At 42.7% G+C, this 20,394-nt stretch overlaps 1 protein-coding gene across 1 annotated transcript in view; it reads left to right on the top strand.

Annotated features, from left to right (window-relative positions):
- The first annotated feature begins 1,930 nt into the window (after positions 1–1,930).
- The window catches only part of LOC137380641 (protein PALS2-like), a 183,819-nt gene continuing 165,355 nt past the window's right edge, over positions 1,931–20,394 (top strand). Inside the window, exon 1 of the mRNA XM_068052805.1 lies at positions 1,931–2,009. The gene's annotated coding sequence lies outside the window, so the exon portion shown is untranslated. The remainder of the gene's footprint in view (positions 2,010–20,394) is intronic.

The following is a 20,394-nucleotide window of genomic DNA, read 5'->3' as shown; positions in this document are numbered from 1 at the left end:
CTGTCATAGCCACTAAGTGCATTGCACAGTTGAACTCCAAGAAAGCCCCCAGTGAGTTAACATCCATAGCACTTAAAGTAGCAAGAAGCGCTGCAGGAAGAACAGCCAGACGCAGTGCAAATGACTACTGGCAACACCTATGCAGTCATATTCAGCTGGCCTACGACACCGGAAACATCAGAGGAATGTATGATGGCATTAAGAGAGCTTTTGGGCCAATCATCAAGAAGATCGCCCCCCCCCCCCCCTCAAGTCTAAATCAGGGGACACAATCACTGACCAATGCAAGCAAATGGACCGCTGGGTGGAGCACTATCTAGAACTGTACTCCAGGAAAAATGTTGTCACTGGGACCGCCCTCAATGCAGCCCAGTCTCTGCCAGTCATGGATGAGCTGGACGAACAGCCAACAAAATCAGAACTCAGTGATGTCATTGATTCTCTAGCCAGTGGAAAAGCCCCTGGAAAGGATGGCATTACCCCTGAAATAATCAAGAGTGCCAAGCCTGCTATACTCTCAGCACTACATGAACTGCTTTGCCTGGGCTGGGATGAGGGAGCAGTACCACAGGACATGCGTGATGCCAATATCATCACGCTCTATAAGAACAAGGGTGAATGCGGTGACTGCAACAACTACCATGGAATCTCCCTGCTCAGCATAGTGGGGAAAGCTTTAAACAGACTCCAGAAGCTGGCTCAGCGTGTCTACCTTGAGGCACAGTGTGGCTTTCGAGCAGAGAGATCCACCATTGACATGCTGTTCTCCCTTCGCCAGCTACAGGAGAAATGCCGCGAACAACAAATGCCCCTCTACGTTGCTTTCATAGATCTTATCAAAGCCTTTGACCTCGTCAGACCTCGTCTCTTCAGCCTACTAGGGCAGCAAAAACTAAACTGAAACAAGTACAAGTACATCGCTGTTTGAGCTGGAAGAAGTATTTGGGACCCTGGATGGTAGGGAGGAGATAAAAGGGCAGGGAAAGATTCATTGCCATATTAGTTAACAACTTTATTATTGATCATGCAACTAACAAAATGGTAGAAGCTGAACTGGATGAACCTTGGGTTTTTTGTCTAGCAATTCCTATGAAATTTGTAATTTCAAATTAAACTAGCTAGTGGGCATCAGGCTCGCTTCCCTGTGGCAGGTTGATTCAACACAACCAGCACCGTCTGGAGGTGTTTCCACCAGTCAATCACCAACTACCAATCTTTTGTTTCACCAATCACTGGCCAGATTCTCCAATGTTTCCTTTCGTTCATTCCAGTCAAAGCAGAGAGTTCCTAACAGCTGCTCCATACACTCGAATTCTCCACTTTTTCATTAGAAGATGCAACTCCTCTCCAAAGTAGGAGATCTTCAGTATCAGCGGGAAGCTCGTTACTAAGTGACCCGCTAGCAAATCCGTTTTGGTGCAAAAGTTATTGCAAAAGCAAAATACTGCGGATGCTGGAAATCTGAAAGGGGCTCTAATGAAAGGTCATGGACTGAAATTGTGCAGTTTGTCTCTCCACCGATGCTGCCTGACCCGCTGAGCACTCGCAGTATGTACTGCTTTTTTACTTGCAAGGGCTGCTGGCATCAGTGAAACTTTGACACCGCTTGAGAATGGAAGGGGATTATAAAATGCAAACACCAGAAGCTCAGTTCATCCCTGACAGTGACGTAGGTGACTTTATAAAGTCAACCAAACACACCCAGCAGCTGCTCTGGTTTTGTGAGTGTGCATTTTGACGCATGCGGACTGTATCCTTACCTCCCGGCTGCGCAGCGAGCGGTGACACGTGACGCGCGTCCAGTGCCTCCTCGCCATCTTCTGTCAAAGGAAGCCGAATTTCGGAGTGGAATTCCGCCGCCCGCAACGTTCCGACTGTGGAAGGCGCTAGCTGGGAATTGGAACGCGCCGATTGTCTACTTCGTTCGGCCAGCGGCTCGCGCGGTTCCTGGGTTCCATTGACCCGCCGCGCGCACGCATACACACACAGCAAGGGACTCGCTTTCACAGGTTTGTGCTTTTTACACTCGTGTTTCCCCGTCTCCACCACCTAAACCTTGATTTAATTCTGCATGTATCTTAAGTTTATAATGATTTGCCTGTAAGATTTTTTTTAATTAAATGGAAAATAGCAACTACAAATAAGCTCGCATATCTGATGTGAAAGTTTGTGGTATACCTCTGGGGAAATGTCTGTTGTGAATCGTGATTCGGCGGAATATGTTTTAACAGCAGTGTATATTCTTGAATCGTCTTACAATCATTGTGTACAATGTCCAATTCGTAATACTCTTGTCCGTCACTAGGGCAGTGACGGGGGGGTGTAGCAATTCCTAGGCGGGCTTCTTCTTTGAGGAAATAGATTGCGCCGGGTCCCCATACATATTCCATGAGTGTTGGGGAGATATACACGTGTTAGACTAAAGCGAATGTTAATTTGTCTTGCCCGCCTTTATACTTCTCGTCGCATTATAAGTGGTTAGGCTCTGCCTTTGGCAGTATAATTAATTTGTCCTACTGATTTCACAAGTAACGTTAGGGATGTAGCTAAAATATGATCCAAATACGCCTTGGTTCTTTTGCAAGTTGGCCATATGTATTATAATTACTTTCTGGTTTTAGTGAATGGCATTTTGCACATTTTGCTGTTGATGCGTGATGTTGATCTAAGTTGTTTAGAGATAGTAACATTTCATCTGAACTCGTGAAATGTCTGAGCTATTTTAGTAAATTGTCCCTGCCCTGTTGCATTTAACAGAATGTCAAGAAGAAAATTTAAGTTTAATTTTTGAATGGCCGTTTAACTCGAACACTTAAACCGGTAATTCGATAATACTAATGATCAAATTTGCACTCGTCAAATTACTCGCAAGGCCAAGATATCCATCTCTAGAAACGCAGGCAGTTCAGTTCTGTTTCTATTCTTTGATTTGTCCTGCTTGAATTTTGTGGACCTAAATTGTTTGCGAAGGTTATTTCTCACATTGTTTTTCTCATGATGGATGAATCTTGAAGCAGAGTACCAAAATGTGCTGGTGGCAGCTGCAGGTAAATGTAAATTAATGGGACCATATAGAAAATTTTATGTATCTGGCCCTCATCATTCCATGTTATATTTCGGCGAAGTCAAAGCCTGGACACTCCATTCTTAAGGAAAGTGAAAATATGACCTTGGACGATGAAACTCAAATTTAAACTTTTGTGTTTCTGTTGAGAGTCTGGTATTCCAGAACTTCAATTTTCATGCAACCCAGATCAATATTTTTGCTGGGATTTAGTGGTTTTCATAGAATCAAAAATTTACGGCACAGAAGGAGGCCATTCAGCTCATTGTGACTGTGCGAGCCACAAAAGAGCTATCCAACCTAATCCCACTTTCCAGCCCTTGGTCTGTAGCCCTGTAGTTTATTGTGCTTTAAGTCTGTATCCAAATTTTTAAAAATGCGATGAGGGTTTCTGCTTTTACCACCCTTTCAGGCAGTGTTCCAGACCCCTGCCACACTCCGGGTTAAAGAAATACTCCTCAACTCCCCCAATCCTTCTACCAATTTCTTCAATTCTATGGCCTCTGGTTATTGATCTCTCTGCTAATGGAAATAGGTCCTTCCTATCCATTCTGTGTAGGCTCCTCATCGTTTTGTACACACAATTAGTTCTCCCCTCAGCCGCCGCTGGTCCAAAGAAAACATCCCCAGCCCATCCAATCTTTCCTCAGAGCTAAAATTTTCCATTCCTGACAATATCCTTGTAAATCTCCTCCGTGTCCTTGCTCGCACGATCACATCCTCTCTAATGTGACAAGAACTGTACGTGGTACTTTAACTGTGGTCTCGCTAGTGTTTTGTACAGTTCGCGCATAATCTCCCTGCTGTTATATTCTATGCCGCAGCTCATAAAGGAAAATGTCTTGTATACCTTAACTGCCTTATGAACCTGTCCTGCTCCCTTCAGAGATCTGTGGGCATCCACTTCAAGGTCCCTCTGTTCCTCTACACTTCTTAGTATCCTACCATTTATTGTGTATTCACTTGTGTTGTTTGTCCTCCCCAAATATATTACATTACTTTTCTCTGGAATGAATTCCACTTGCCACTTTTCAGCCCATCTGACCAGTCCATTGATTTTTTAAAAATTCTTTCATGGGATGTGAGTGTCGCTGGCAAGGCATCCATTTGTTTTCCAGCCATAATTGTCCTTGACAACTGAATAGCTTGCTAGGCCATTTCAGAGGGCAGTTAAGAGTCAACCACATTGCTGTGGGTCTGGAGTCCGAAGTATGCCAGACCAGGTAAGGACGTCAGATATCCATCCCTAAAGGACATTAGTGAACCAGATGGGATTTTACGACAATTGATCGTTTCATGACACCATTACTGAGACTAGCTTTCAATTCTAGATTTTTAAATTAATTATTTGAATTTATTAGTTAATTGACTTTAAATTTCTCCAGCTGCCGCAGTGGGATTTGAAGCCTTGTCCCCAGGGCATTAGCCTGAGCCTCTGGATTACTAGTTTAGTGAAATTACTACTATACCATCTATCTGCAGCTTCCTCACTATCAACCACGTGACCATTTTCTTTGTATCATCTGCAACTTCTTAATTATGCCCCATACATTTAAGTCTAAATCATTGATATATACCATGAAAAACAAGGGACCTGCTGATCTCTGCACAACCCCACTGGAACAGGCTTTGAGTCCCAAAAGCACCTGTTGACCTTTGCCCTTCCCTTTCTGCTACTGAGCCAACTTTGGATCCAATTTGCCATTTTTCCATGGATCTCAAGGGCCTTTACTTTTCTGACCAGTCTGCCATGTATAAAAAGCTTTGCTGAAATTCATGTAGGCTACATCAAATGAACTACACTTATTGACCCTCCTTGTTACTTCCTCAGAAATTTCAATGAAGCTAGTCAGACAAGACTGTTCCCTAACAGCCGTGATGGCTGGCCTTATTAATCCATGCCTTTCTAAACTATGACTAATAATCTCATAATTTCTTCCACTAATTTGGCCACCACTGACTGGCCTGTAATAGCTCATTTATTCTGTTCTGCTTTTGTAAGCAATGGTACAATGTTAGCAGCTGTCCAGTCCTCCGGCACCACGTATATAGCCAGAGATGATTTGATGATGGTCAGAGCATCTGCTATTTCCTCTTTTGCTTCTCTGAACTGCCTGCGATACATTTCATTTGGGCTTGGTGATTTATCTATTTTCAAAGGTGCTAATCTGTTTATCCCATCCAATATTTCACACTCATCCTTAACAACAATGTCTGCATCGTCCTCTTTTGTGAAAACAGATGCAAAGAGCTCATTAAGAACCATGCTCATGTCTTCTGTCTCCATGCACAGGTAACCTTTTGACCTCTAATAGGCCCTGTACTTTCTTTAGTTACCTTCTTGCTCTTTGTGTATTTATAAAGCATCTTTGAATTTTCCTTGCTAATTTTTTCCTGGCCGTTTTGTTTCCTAATTTCCTTTTTTAATTTCACCCCTGCGCTTTCTATACTCATCCAGGCTTTCTGCTTTTCCATACTGCTAGGCTTCTGCAATATTGAGTTTGGTATCTTAACATTTTGTCATTTTGCCCTTTTGTTACTGATAATCAGGTTTGATAAGTTTATTGAAAGTGCTACTTATCTATGGAAGATAAGTGCACACTAAAGGCCTGCTCGGGTCTGCAATTGAAACCCAACCTGAGCCCGTCAGAACCACATCTGACCCGAGCTCGACCCAGCCCGAGTCCTTTGATTTTTTTTCCTGTGCCTGATCTGACCCGAAGTTGATTTTATGATGGAATCGCTCACTGCAGACTAGTGCGGAGTCCGGATGCACGTTTCCCGCCTTGACGTCCTTGCTGTCACTGTGTCTGGCCTGGCTTGAGCCAAGCCCGAATGCCGGACCCGGAAGAGCGACCCGACCCAAACCCGACAGGTCGTCGGGCCCAGTTGGGTAGCCATGCTCTAGAGCACACCACAAAGTTTGACTTGTGTGCAGGAGCAGACACTGTTTCAGATGTTCTCTTTTTTTTTTAAAAGCTTACTGGATACCTGTAATCACCCCTGGTTACAAATCCTTCCATGGGCTTGCTCACCTAATTTCTGCATCCTCTTCTATTCTTGCATCTAGCTCACACTCCTTCCTCATTCAACTCTGGTCTGTTTGCTTTTTCACACCTTCATAGGAACAGAGGACTTGGGAGCAGGAGTAGGCCATTTGGCCCTTCAATCCTGCTGCACCATTCAAAAAGATCATGGCTGATCTGGTTGTGGTCTCAACTCCACTTTCTTCTCTGCACCCCGTAACTCTTGACCCTCTTGTCTGTCAAAAATCTACCTCGGCTTGAATAAATTCAATGACCCAGCCTGCACTGTTTTCTGGGGAAGAGAGTTCCACAGCCTAATGACTATTTGAGGGAAAAAAATCTCCTAAATCTCCATCTTAAAGGGAAGACCTTTTATTCTTAAACTGTGACCACTAGTTCTAGTCTCCCCCCCACAAGAGGAAACATTCTCCCAGTATCCACTCTATCATGTCCCCTCAGGATCTTTGATGTTTCAATACGATCACCTGTCATTCTTCTAAACTCCGGTGGGTATAGGCCCAGCCTGTTCAACCTTTTTTCATAAGATAAGCCCTTCACCCACAAAATTAGTCGAATGAATCGTCTCTGAACTGCTTCTAAAGCTGTTATATCCTTTTTCAAATAACGAGACCAAAACTGTACTCAGTACTCCAGATGTGGTCTCAAGAAGGCTTTGTACAGCTGCAGTAAAACTTTCCTACTTTTATACTCGACTTCCCGTTGCAGTAAGTGCTAACATTGCATTTGCCTTCCAAATCACTTGCTGTACCTGCATACTAACCTTTTGTGAATCATGTACCAGAACAATCAGATTCCTCTGCAATCTTACTCGATTTAAATGGTGTACGTTTTCTATTCTTCCTCACAAAGTGGACAAGTTCACATTTTCCCACATTTTTCACATTTTTGCCCACTCACTTAACTGATGTACATCCTTTTGTCCACTCTGCCTCCTCTTAACCACTTATTTTCCTTCCTATCTTGATGTCATTGGTAAATTTATCTACCGTACATTCTGTCTCTTCATCCAAGTCATTGCACTGATCCCTGTGGAATCCACTAGTTACAGCTTGCCAACCTGAAAAAGACCCATTTATCCCTACTCTCTGCTTCTTGTAAGCTAACCAGTCCTTTGTCCATGCTAATGTGTAAAATGCCAATCCACTATCTGGTTAACAGCTACAATCATATAAATTAAAAAAAAAAGGCAGGGGTGAAGTTAAGGAACAGCAGGGCAGTTTCAGACTGGGGAACATAATTCATAGCATTTAATTCATAATGTTTGATGCATTCCTGCCCCAATGATTGTGACCATGATGGCAAGTCCTGCTCTCTGAAATGCTCCTTCTAAACCACATTGCCTGCTACTTATCTCGGCTTTCAAAACCTGTGCCTTTGATCTTGTTAATTCTTGCTTGTCGTCTTTTTCGTCCATGGAGTTGCTATTAATATATTTTTGCCACACCAGTGCTGCTTGCTAAAATTTAGGCTGTAAATTTTATTTTCCTTGTTTTACTTGTGGTCGCTAACTGCATTTTAATGAGGTGACCAGACCTATTTCCTGGTCTTTGTCAATAATGCTGTGTAATTGTCAGCTAGGGCTTGTTCAAGAGCAATGTGGGTTGATGGGGTTGGGAATTTTCTTCTACCCACCTAACCCAGTACCACCTTGTCTGTTTTATGTTGGAAAATATGGGGCTAAAAAGATTATGGAGTCCAGTTGGCCGGTCCCAAAAACACTCAATTGACCACTTCTTTAAATTTCTATCTAATTTGCTCAAATTTTTCTGAATTATGTGCTTCTACTGTCCATCGCCACCCTCCACATAACATAGTTAAATCTAAAGTCTTTCCCGCTCCCATACTTCAGCTTTTATTTCTGTTTGTCCATATTGAATATGTTATTGAAGTACAGTTTATCTAATCTTTAAGAATTTTCAATAATGTCTCCTGAGCTTTCTCTTCAGTGTAAACAATTCAGCTTTCAGCCTTTCCTCGGAGCTCAGATGTCTTAAATTGCTTTCCAATTTCTGCACAACCTTCTTTGTACACTGTCATCTCTTGGGACCTGCTCAATCTCTGTGTATATGTTCCCAAGGTCCAATTAGCTTTCCATTCTTTTGCAAGTTGGTTTGTGAACTATCCACCACTATCTCTGAACCCCTCCTCTCTGTCCTGTAACCTGACTAATTGTTTTATGCTCCCACTGTTTATTTCCTTCCCCAAGTCTCATTACCTCCATGCTAAATGCTATTTACAATTGGCAACCTTCCCAATCTATCCAAACCTGACTTCTATTGTTTGAAACGCCCTGCCCAAATTTGATATCTGTTAATAACTTTTTGTCCCTAGATCCAGATTATTTTCTATATACTGTAAGCAACAATGGCTTCACTAATTTTTGCCACAGTTCCACAACTGCCTTTTGCTATTTCTGGTCTAGCCAATTTTCAGTCCACTTCAGAAGTTTGTCTGTGATTCCATATCTTCCTACCTTTTGTAGAGTAATCTTTTGTGTGGTACAATATCAAAAACCTTATGAAAATTCAAGTGTATCACATCTTAAGAATTTATTTTTCCAGCAAGGTCTGCCATTTTCTTGAACTAGAGTAAATTTCTTGGTGATACTTTTTTTTTACAAAAAGCAATGCTGACTACCTATTTGGGTGTTTCATTGTCCCCTTTTTAAAGGTGTCTTCCAATCCTGATGTGCTAGGTTCACTGGTTTGTAATTTACTGGACAGCCTTTATGTCCTATTCCAGGTTTTGTCCTACCTACTTACCACGCCTTGGGTACTGCCCTCTGATTCCGTAATGATGGCAAGGGTATGACTGATGTTTCTCGTCACCATTTTAAATGCCTTTTGTATGAAGTCCATCTCAGTCTGGTGTCTTCTCTTGTCTTCACCTTTTTCAACGTAAGAGTGACCATCTTATCTGAAATTTCTATATCTTTTAGTATTCGCTGCACAGCACCTCACTGCAAGCCGAAATGCATCTTCTGTGTTGGGGGGACTGTCAATGGTCTTATGTGAAGAAGAAAAATTCATTTTAGAATATTTGCATTACCAAACTACATTTATTCTTTGACCAATTACAGGCTTGACTTGCTTTCAGTTGTTTACTATTGTCTAGTCTAATCAAAGAATTCCCTCAACCACAGCAAAACTGGAAAGCTTTAATCTTCCTTTCTCTCATTGCTAGATGTAATCTCACCAATCTAGGAAACCTTGAATATCTTGATGTTAGGAAGTTTATTGCAAAGAGATTTGCTTTCAAACCTGATTTTGTGCAGAGCTATCCATATCAGTCAAATATTTTAGGTAGTTAGAGAGTGATACTTCAGATCCCACATAAAGTGTGTAGCAAATATTACTGATCCTGCCGCTACTATAATTCTAACTTCTATGCTACTCTAGACTTAAATGCAGCAAAATCTCATTTATCGGTCTGGTCTTGTAGATTCTAGCCATTCTGCCTCATTGTTGTACTCCTGGGCAGAGTAAACTTGTTTCTCTGCCTTTCAGCAAAGACTTTTTTTCCCCCAAAATATACTTTATTCATAAAAATTTGTAAAAAAAAAAGTATATAAAAGTTAAAATTTGACATTTCGGAAAGTACAGTAGAGATCAGATTCTTTTGATACAGCACATGAGGTGCCTCACAATTCTTGCCATTCTAGTTTATATGCAATGTACATTTGCACTACACAGCAAAAACATATTTTGGTGCATACGGCCATCCCCTCAGTATGCTATGGTGGGAGGACCTTACACAGTGGCCTTTCCCCATTGAGCCTTTGCAGCAGCTGCCCCAAGCTTTAATGTGTCCCTCAGCACGTAGTCCTGGACCTTGGAATGTGCCCGTCTGCAACACTCGGTTGTGTACAGCTCTTTGCACTGGACTGTAGCGATTCAAGAAGGCAGCTCACCACCACCTTCTTGAGGACAATTAGGGATGGGCAATAATCGCTGGCTAGGCCAGCGATACCTACATCCCATGAACAAATAATTTTTAAAAAACAGCAAGTTTCAGGCAGACCAAAGAGTGTCTTTCACCGTGTCGATGGGCCTCCAGCAACAGTTGATGTTTATCTTCAGCAAAACTCCTTCCAATAGTGCCTCATTCCAGTTGGCATCTTGCAACTCAAGAGCTTGCTGTTTATGGAATTATACTGAGAAACTCTTGTCATGGCTATGTGTGATGCACAATGACACTGGGGTATCTTAAATTATTTGCTGCTGTCAGAAAGCTAAGTTTCTGAATAACTTTACCATGGACTGCTTCATGAAATATTTTCTCGATGTAATGTCAAATATTCATGCTTGTCCTCATGTTAAATTGTATTCATGTTTTGCATTTTCTTCTGCCTAACTTATCCTGTTGCTCAACTTGATGCTTCTGCAGTGAACATTTGTTCTATTGTAGCATTTTGATAGCTCCACTCCTTTATAATGCAGTCAATTGCCAGCCTACTTTCGACTTGCTTCATGTGTGGTCTTCTATGATGTCCAACTATCTTTGGGTCTGGTACTTCCATATGATTGTGCATATTGCTGTAAGCTGTTCTTACCTTATTCTCGTGGATGGGCATTTTCCATTACGGAGTGGTGTCCATTTTACATTTTGTGAACTGGTCTCATTATTTTAATTACTTCAGGGGAAGACAAACACTTTTGAATTTTTTTTAAACATGAAAGTATTAAAGCAAATTACATGACACGCATCTGAAAATATGGGTCTATACAGTTAAGTATAGAATGTAAAACCTAATTTGCAGTCTTATTTTTGTTCCCGTTGATGGAAAGGAAAGCTTGTAGTTTTGAGCTAATAATGGTCCTGGAGGGGAGAATCACCTCAATAGTACAAGTTTGGGTTGATAGTCTTCCATTGTTAGATAACCAACAATTTTACATGGCACTATAGCCATTGGAAGCTACTGCTCGAAGAGTCTGAAATAATGCAGTTTAAATTTTGTAAATATGGAAAATGGATCTCATGGAATTATATTCAAGGCCTTCGGGTAAAGAATGCCTTTCAGTCTTGGTGTTCTTCATCAGGAAACAGGTAAAATCATTATTACAAGTGCAAAATACTGTGGATGATGGAAATCTGAAATCAAAACAGAAAATGCTGGAAATACTCAGGTCTGGCAGCATTTGTGGGGAGAGAAACAGAGTTAACATTTTAAATGATTTCCTGATTTCATGTGGTTATTTGGATGGTAAAATTGTGGGCGGATGAGGGTACGCAAGTGAGCAGTACTTTTAAAATTATTTGCAATGATAGATCTGCAATCCCATGTGCTTTTTATTTAAAAAAAAAAATCCTCTGATTTGAGCCAGTCAAAGCAGCCTTGGTCGATTTGTCCCTTCTGATCCCTCATCTCCTTCCTTTTCTGTCCACTCCATGATTTTTGGACACACCTTATGTCCTATTAATCTAGTATAGCATGATCAACCACTGACCAAACTGGGCCATTATGGCCTATGTTTTTGACAAAGATTGGAAGGTGTATCAATTGTTTTTATTGACAAAGAGCGTGCATTAGTTATCAGAACATGTGGATGCATCATCTGTTATATCGATCGTCCACAGGCTCCTTTCAAGAATAAGTGTCCAGCTAAAGGCCAATTATGTATTAAATAGAAGAATTATATTTTTTGTTGGACCGATGCAATTCACTCTTTATCATCAGTCTCATGGCTTTCAGTAGGGCTGCTGCTTAATTATATTTTTTCATGTTTTGTAGGCTATGTGCATGCTAAAGTAACTAACTCCTTTAGCAAGGACATATAAATCTCATTTTACTTTTAAATTCTGAGTTGGTCTTGCTCAAGTTTATTTCTGAGGTAAAATTACGAGAACATCCTTTTTTTTTCTGGTGGCCGATGTAGTTGGTTGGGAATATGGAATTCAAAGAACTGATTTATTTAATTACTACTTTGAAACATCCCTTTACGTACAATGAATAGTTCTGAAAATTTGCCGTTAAGTATTGAATTCTGGTCACCACTCTGCACACTGAGGTAGAAATGCATCTTGGTTGGTATCATAAAACGGGTAACAATCGGCAGTCTGTTTTGTGCTCTACCTGATTTTCTCTATCACAGTCTGGCCAAGTTCCATTTTCATTGCACAGGAACTTTTACCAGTGTTTTGGGATCACCTTCTGCAATTTTACCCATTTACAAGTAGACTCCTTGGTTTAATTCTATTTCTATGACATTGGGGTACAGAATTTTCCTAGGATTTTTATTGGTATTTTACATTCTTTCCTGCAATTTTGCCCTTTTTAAAAAAATAAACTACTAATTGAAAAGAAAGAGAAATTGGTAACCTTGGCTAAGGTCAACTTTGCACCTTCTGTACTGCTTGATTGGAGCTGCACTTAAAGTAGAGAAATTGCTGTCATAAAACTAGGCTCATCTACAATGGTGTATAGATTGTGTCTCTGCTTATCACCTCATGTAGAGTGACATACCCAAGTTAATGCGTGTGCAGTGTGTCGGGCAAACCTCCCACCTACCAAGATTGAGGCGCACATTATCTCACCACATGAACATTAAAACTTTAAAATTGCAAGTTCCTGACTGGAAAGATATTTGCATAGTACCAGACAATGTAGAAACAAAGGGAGCCAGTCCCTGCCTTTGCACCCCACCAAATACATAGAGACCTGGTCAAACCAGCCAGTCATGTGACCACCTGGCCAACTTGGAGTTTTAAACTGGAAAAACAGATTTTGAGTTGAATGCCGTGTGCTCATGGACTGAGAACATCTCCTCTCCTGTCTGCCTGCCTTCATCTTTTCCCATGGATCTGAATCTCGTGAAACTCAGAGAAAGGTTTCCTATGTGAACAAGCTTTAAAAGGAATACTGGTCCCCAACGAAACATAAGACCATATCTTCAATCAAGAACTACAGCGAGCTCGCGAAACAGTCACAAGACTTTTGCCTCAAACTGTTCGATTCTTTTCTGTCCCTGTTTGCATGTTTATCGTGTGGGCATGTCGTGTATCTGTGGGCGTGAACCGTATTCGAGTTTAAGTTTAAGGTTTAATAAATTTCATCTTTGAACCAAATAAAGCCTGTTTGTGCTCATTTGTTTGCCTCATTGGAAAGTTGTGAACAACGATTCACAAAATGGGAGCTCAAAACACAAGTGTGTTTAGAATTAAACGCTGTTGCAATAAGACCAGGTAAAGACAGCAAAAGACCCCTAGACACATTTCTCATCTGGTCGTAACAAATGCAACAGTTGCTTTTGGATTTGTGTGAAACTGCTTTCTAAACTATACAGGATGGTTTTGCACTTCTAAGGTATGATAGATCAAAAATTGAAGGACTCAATGGAGTTTGAGTTTAGGAAAGAGAATGTCGAGCAGAAGTATGGAAGAAAACACATGCTGAAATGCCATGTAATTTGATAACTTGAATGAGGGACAATTTAAAGACAGTTCCTGTTGTAGATGTAATATACATTTGATGTACTTTTTACAAATCTATTTTACCAAATATGCCAATATCATCACCCTCTTTAAGAAAAAGGGTGACCGTGGTGACTGCAACAACTACCGTGGAATCTCCCTGCTCAGCATAGTGGGGAAAGTCTTCGCTCGAGTCATTTTAAACAGACTCCAGAAGCTGGCTGAGCGCGTCTACCCTGAGGCACAGTGCGGCTTTCGAACAGAGAGATCCACCATTGACATGTTCTTCTCCCTTTGCCAGCTACAGGAGAAATGCCGCGAACAACAGACCTGAACGCATGCGAGAGCAGCAGTGAGAAGAAGAAATTTTCCTCCACACAAGATCAGAGCAAAGACCAAAGTACGGAAAGTTCTCTTCTCATCAAGGAACTCCTCTTTGCTGACTATGCTGCATTAACATCCCACACAGAAGAGTGTCTGCAGAGACTCATCGACAGGTTTGTGGCTGCCTGCAACGAACTTGGACTAACCATCAGCCTCAACAAAATGGACATCGTGGGACAGGACGTCAGAAATGCTCCATTCATCAATATCAGCGACCACACTCTGGAAGTGGTTCAAGAGTTCACCTACCAAGACTCAACTATCACTAGTAACCTGTTTCTCGATGCAGAAATCAACAGGCGCATGGAAAAGGCGTCCACTGCTATCTCCAGACTAGCCAAGAGGGTGTGGAAAATGGCGCACTGACACTGAACACAAAAGTCCAATTGTTTCAAGCCTGTGTCCTCAGTACCTTGCTCTACAGCAGCAAGGCCTGGGCAACCATATGTCAGCCAAGAGCGACGTCTGAACTCATTCCATCTTCGCTGCCTCTGGAGAATCCTTGGCATCAGGTGGCAGGGTCATATCTCCAACGCAGAAGTCCTCGAGGCGGCCAACATCCCCACCATGTACACCCTACTGAGCTAGTGGCGCTTGAGATGGCTTGGCCATGTGAGCTGCATGGAAGTTGGCAGGATCCCCAAGGACCCATTGTACAGCGAGCTCGTCACTGGTATCAGACCCACCGGCTGTCCATGTCTCCGCTTTAAAGACGTCTGCAAACGCGACATGAAGTCCTGTGACATTGATCACAAGTTGTGGGAATCAGTTGCCAGTGATCGCCAGAGCTGGCGGACAGCCATAAAGGCGAGGCTAAAGAGTGGCGAGTTGAAGAGACTTAGCAGTTGGCAGGAAAAAAGAAGTGCAAGGAGAGAGCCAACTGTGTAACAGCCCCGGCAATCAATTTTATCTGCAGTACTGGTGGAAGAGTCTGTCTGTCTGTCTCTCTAGAATTGGCCTGTATAGCCACTCCAGGCGCTGCTCCACAAACCACTGACCACCTCTAGGCGCTTACCCAACGAAGAAAAATAATTTTATCAAATATTTTCTGTGCTACTGGTAACTCAGTATTCCCTTTTAAACTGGTTTTAGCAATAATATTTGAAAACTTAAGCTGCTTCTCTTCCCCCACCACGCCCCAACACTGCTACTCAGTGTGTAGTTTTCTTTCTTTGAGATAATTGAGGTACATTGCGTACACATTTGTATTTGCCATAGACTGCTACTGCTGAAATAATATGCTTTCAAATTGGCCAGACATGCTGGCTCTTTCAAGTTGCTTATTAATGGGAGGTTAAAATATCCAACTGCCAGGGAAGCTTTAGCAAAGACTTATTGATAACTGGAATCAACATTTGGGTTTGTAGGGATAATTGAGCTAAAGGGCAAATCAAAGCTTTTTATTATTTCTTTAACTGGCATGGTAAATGATAAGACTCAACTGTAGGTGTTCTGAGTGAAAGATGCATAAATTAGTCCACCAATGTTTTCAGCAGTCCATCCACATTAATCAGCTTTTGAACTGCTGTAGCATTTCTGGACAAACTTATTAGAGATTTACATTTTTCATCAAGACCAAGATTAATAATGCTTGGTTATTCTTCATGTCAACTGTTCTGGGAAATTTTAAATATAGAAGGGTGCATTCAAATTAGTGTTCTCCAGAATGAAAATGACTGAAATGTTTTCAATATGAACGACTTTTCATGCTTTCAAACATGGGGCGGCACAGTCGCGCAGTGGTTAGCACCGCAGCCTCACAGCTCCAGCGCCCCGGGTTCAATTCTGGGTACTGCCTGTGTGGAGTTTGCAAGTTCTCCGTGTCTGAGTGGGTTTCCTCCGGGTGCTCCAGTTTCCTCCCACATGCCAAAGACTTGCTGGTTGATACGTTAATTGCCCATTATAAATTGCCCCTAGTATAGTTAGGTGGTAGGGAAGTATAAGGACAGGTGGGGATGTAGTAGGAATATGGAATTAGTGTAGGATTAGTATAAATGGGTGGTTGATGGTTGGCACAGACTTGGTGGGCCGAAGGGCCTGTTTCAGTGCTGTATCTCTAAACTAAACAAAACAAACACAATTTTTGTATCAGCTGCAGTAGTAATGCACTGCCAATTAGACATATTCTGCTTTCTGCGAGTCTTTGCATTTACAACTTCATAGTTGGAACAATTTATAGGATAGCATACAAAGCAGGTGTTGCCCCAACATATGCACAGCCATGACAAATTTAATGTGGCAGCATAGGGTAGAAAAAACATGGGTACAATTATTCTTTGATTTTGAATCTTGTATTCAAGAACAATGGGTGAAATACGATTGGATGCTCAGGAGGTTCTTCTCCTCTTTGGCCTCCTTGTCTCGAGAGACAATGGATAAGCACCTGGAGGTGGTCAGTGGTTTGTGATGCTGCGCTTGGAGCGGCTATAAAGGCCAATTCTAGAGTGACGGACTCTTCCACAGGCGCTGCAGATAAAACTGGTTGTCGGGGCTGTTACACAATTGGCTCTCTCCTTGCACTTCTGTCTTTTTCCTGCCAACTGCTAAGTCTCTTCAACTTGCCACTCTTTCAGCCCAGCCTTTCTGGCTGTCCGCCTGCGTTGGCGATCACTGGCAACTGACTCCCACGACTTGTGGTCAATGTCACAGGACTTCATGTCGCGTTTGCAGACGTCTTTAAAGTGGCGACATGAGCGGCCAGCGGGTCTGATACCAGTGACGAGCTCGCTGTAAAATGCGTCCTTAGGGATCCTGCCATCTTCCATGCGGCTCACATGGCCAAGCCATCTCAAGCGCCACTGGTTCAGTAGGGTGCATATGCTGGGGATGTTGGCCATCTTGAGGACTTCTGCGTTAGAGATATGGTCCTGCCACCTGATGCCAAGGATTCTCTGGAGGCAGCAAAGATGGAATGAATTGAGACGTCGCTCTTGGCTGACATACGCTGTCCAGGCCTCGCTGCTGTAGAGCAAGGTACTGAGGACACAGGCTTGATACACTCGGACTTTTGTGTTCTGTGTCAGTGCGCCATTTTCCACACCCTCTTGGCCAGTCTGAACATAGCAGCGGATGCCTTTCCCATGTGCTTGTTGATTTCTGCACCGAGAGACAGGTTATTGGTGATAGTTGAGTCTAAGTAGGTGAACTCTTGAATCACTTCCAGGACGTAGTTGCTGATATTGATGGATGGCGCATTTCTGACGTCCTGTCCCATGATAGTTTTCTTGAGGCTGATGGTTAGGCCAAATTTGTTGCAGGCAGCCGCAATCCTGTTGATGAGTCTCTGCAGACACTCTTCCTTGCGGGATGTTAATGCAACATCGTCAGCAAAGAGGAGTTCCCAGATGAGGACCTTGTGTACTTTGGTCTTTGCTCTAAGACGGGCAAGGTTGAACAACCTGAAATCTGATCTTGTGTGGAGGAAAATTCCTTCTTAAGACTTGAATGCATGTGAGAGCAGCAGGGAGAAGATCCCAAACAGTGTAGGTGCGAGAACGCAGCCCTGTTTCACACCGCTCGGGATAGGAAAGGGGTCTGCTGAGGTACAGCTATGCTGAATTGTGCCTTTCATCTTGTCATGGAATGAGGTGATGATACTTGGTAGCTTTGGTGGACATCTGATCTTTGCTAGTAGTCTGAAGAGACCACGTCTGCTAAGGAGGTCAAAAGCTTTGGTGAGATCTATGAAAACAACGTAGAGGGGTATCTGTTGTTCGCGACATTTCTCCTGTAGCTGGCGAAGGGAGTACAGCATGTCAATGGTGGATCTCTCTGCTTGAAAGCCACACTGTGCCTTAGGGTAGTTACGCTCGGCCAGCTCCTGGAGTCTGTTTAAAACGACTCGAGCGAAGACTTTCCCCACTATGCTGAGCAGGGAGATTCCACGGTAGTTGTTGCAGTCACCGTGGTCACCCTTGTTCTTATAAAGGGCGATGATATTGGCATCGCACATGTCCTGTGGTATTGCTCCCTCATTCCAGCACAAGCAAAGCAGTTCATGGAGTGCTGAGAGTATAGCAGGCTTGGCACTCTTGATTATTTCAGGGGTAATGCCGTCCTTTAGACTTGAAAGGGCGGGGGGGGGGGTGATCTTCTTGATGGTTGGCCAGCTATGACAAGTTCCAGCTCTTCAAAGTGAGATTGAAACCAGTCTGCATTCTGCTTCTCACGTTTCAAAAGGTGGTCATTGCTGATTCTTAATTGGCGTCTCTGTTGTGGGCCGATTTGGTCTCTGCATCCCCTGCAGGAGTGTTTTGAAGGGCTTTTTCAAGTGAATTTAGAAACTTGAATAACAGCTGTGGATAAGAAATTCTGTTAGCGTTGATGCGCGGGCAGCCTTTCTGCTTGGAGTGATGTAGCTTCTTTGGTTTGAGTCTAACTTTGCACACCAGGGCATGGTCGGTGTCACAGTCCGCACTGTGGAAGCTGTGTGTGATTTGGACACTGTTTATAGAGGCTCGCCTTGAGATGATGAGGTCTAGCTAGTGCCAACATGATCTTGAGTGCCTCCATGAATCCTGGTGACAGGGTTTAGTGGTTAGCACCGCAGCCTCACAGCTCCAGCGACCCGGGTTCAATTCTGGGTACTACCTGTGTGGAGTTTGCAAGTTCTCCCTGTGTCTGTGTGGGTTTTCTCCGGGTGCTCCGATTTCCTCCCACAGCCAAAGGACTTGCAGGTTGGTGGGTAAATTGGCCATTATAAATTGCCCCTAGTATAGGTAGGTGGTAGGGAAATATAGGGACATGTGGGGATGTAGTAGGAATATGGGATTAGTGTAGGATTAGTATAAAATGGGTGGTTGATGTTCGGCACAGACTCGGTGGGCCGAAGGGCCTGTTTCAGTGCTGTATCTCTAAACTAAACTAGCTGGTGATGCAGAGTTTGTGTTAGGTACATAACTATTGCGATGGGTACAAATACTATTGGATGCTCAGGAAGTATTAATCAGGTAAATCAAATGTCTTAGCAAAGTTAATTTTGTGTGAACGTACCGGAAGACGTAGCATTGCTGCTTTGAGTTCTGGTTACAGGCATTACTTTGCACTGAAATAGACCATTGTGGGTGACAAAGACTGAGATTTCCTTTTGCCTTCTGTGTCATTCGAACTTGCCAGTATCCTTTTTAATCTATTTTGCTGATGTCGGTGGAATTTCCTACGTGGTCTGTGCAGTCTTTGATACGGGGATTGGATGCGAATCAGTTCTGTTGACTGCATTGACCTTGCTGTAAACTGTGCAGAGTCTGGTTGAGCCATTGGGATTGGGAACTAATACTTTTGGAGAGCTCCAGCTGCTCTAGCTGAATTTAATTAAATAATTTTTCCAGCATGTATTGGACTTCCTTGCAGACCTGAGCTAGTTTACTGAGGTTCAGTCTTTTAGGGGTTCTGTTTTTATTGGTGGGGTCACTCCTACATCTACATCATGTATGGTTAAGGATGTACAACCCAGTTTGTCCCTGTAGACTTCCTTGAACTCCTTTTAGTAATGGGGTTAGGTTATGTCTTTGCTGGTCAGAGAGATAGTCCAGTATTGTGTTTAATCTCAGAATTTCAGTGCTTTCCAATTTGGCAATAGGGAGTTCAGTTTTAGAATTTTTGGGGTTTTCTTCCTCGACCAGTTCGTCCTCACTACTGCTCTGCTCTGCTCCTCTATTGCTTTTACTGCCTGGCACACACCTTACTGGTCGGTCCGATTCCTGACTGTGGTATCTTTTTTTAACATGTTAACATGGCACATCTTTAATTTTCCTCCTATTCTGTGTATTAATTATTTTACATCATTCACTTTTTTTCCTACACTACATGAGTTACTAAAACTCCCTGCGGGAGTAACAGCACCAGAACTTGGTCTCCTAGTTTGAATTCATGTTACTAGAGCTTTCTTATCTGCCTGCCTTTTCATATTTGAGATGTTTTGAAATGTTCCTTTGCTGCTGCACAGGCTTGGAAAAGTCTTTTTCTGGAAGATGGACATAATTTCGTAATGAGGTTTCCTCCCTTTGATCTAGAAACTTTTCTTTGATTATTTTTGTGGGGCCTCTCACCTGATGTCCGAAAATCAATTCGAAGGGGCTAAAACCTGTGGGTTCAATAGGAGAATCCCTGATAGTAATTTTCTTACTGTTTGCTCCTTTCTCCCAATCATAGGGGTATTCACAACAATATGCTCTGAGCATAGCTTTTAGGGTCTGATGGTACTGTTCCAGGGTGATTGTGGGTGATTATGCTGAGGATTTCAGATGGTTAATGCTGAGGCTTTGTATGCCCTCCTGGAACATTCGGGACATGAAATTGGTTCCCTGATTGGACAGTATTTCTCTGGGGAGAGTCTGTACCTGGTGGGGAAAACTGGGTTAACCCCTTGACTATGGCTTTGGCAATAATTTTCCACACTGGTAGGGCGTCTGGGAATCGGGTGGCCCTATCCATGATGGTTAAAAGGAATTGTTAATCTGTCCTGGTTTTGGGTAGGGATCCCACACAATG

Source organism: Heterodontus francisci, chromosome 2 (genome assembly GCF_036365525.1).
Source record: "Heterodontus francisci isolate sHetFra1 chromosome 2, sHetFra1.hap1, whole genome shotgun sequence".
Taxonomy (NCBI): domain Eukaryota; kingdom Metazoa; phylum Chordata; class Chondrichthyes; order Heterodontiformes; family Heterodontidae; genus Heterodontus; species Heterodontus francisci.
This window is presented reverse-complemented; position numbering and strand designations above follow the sequence as displayed.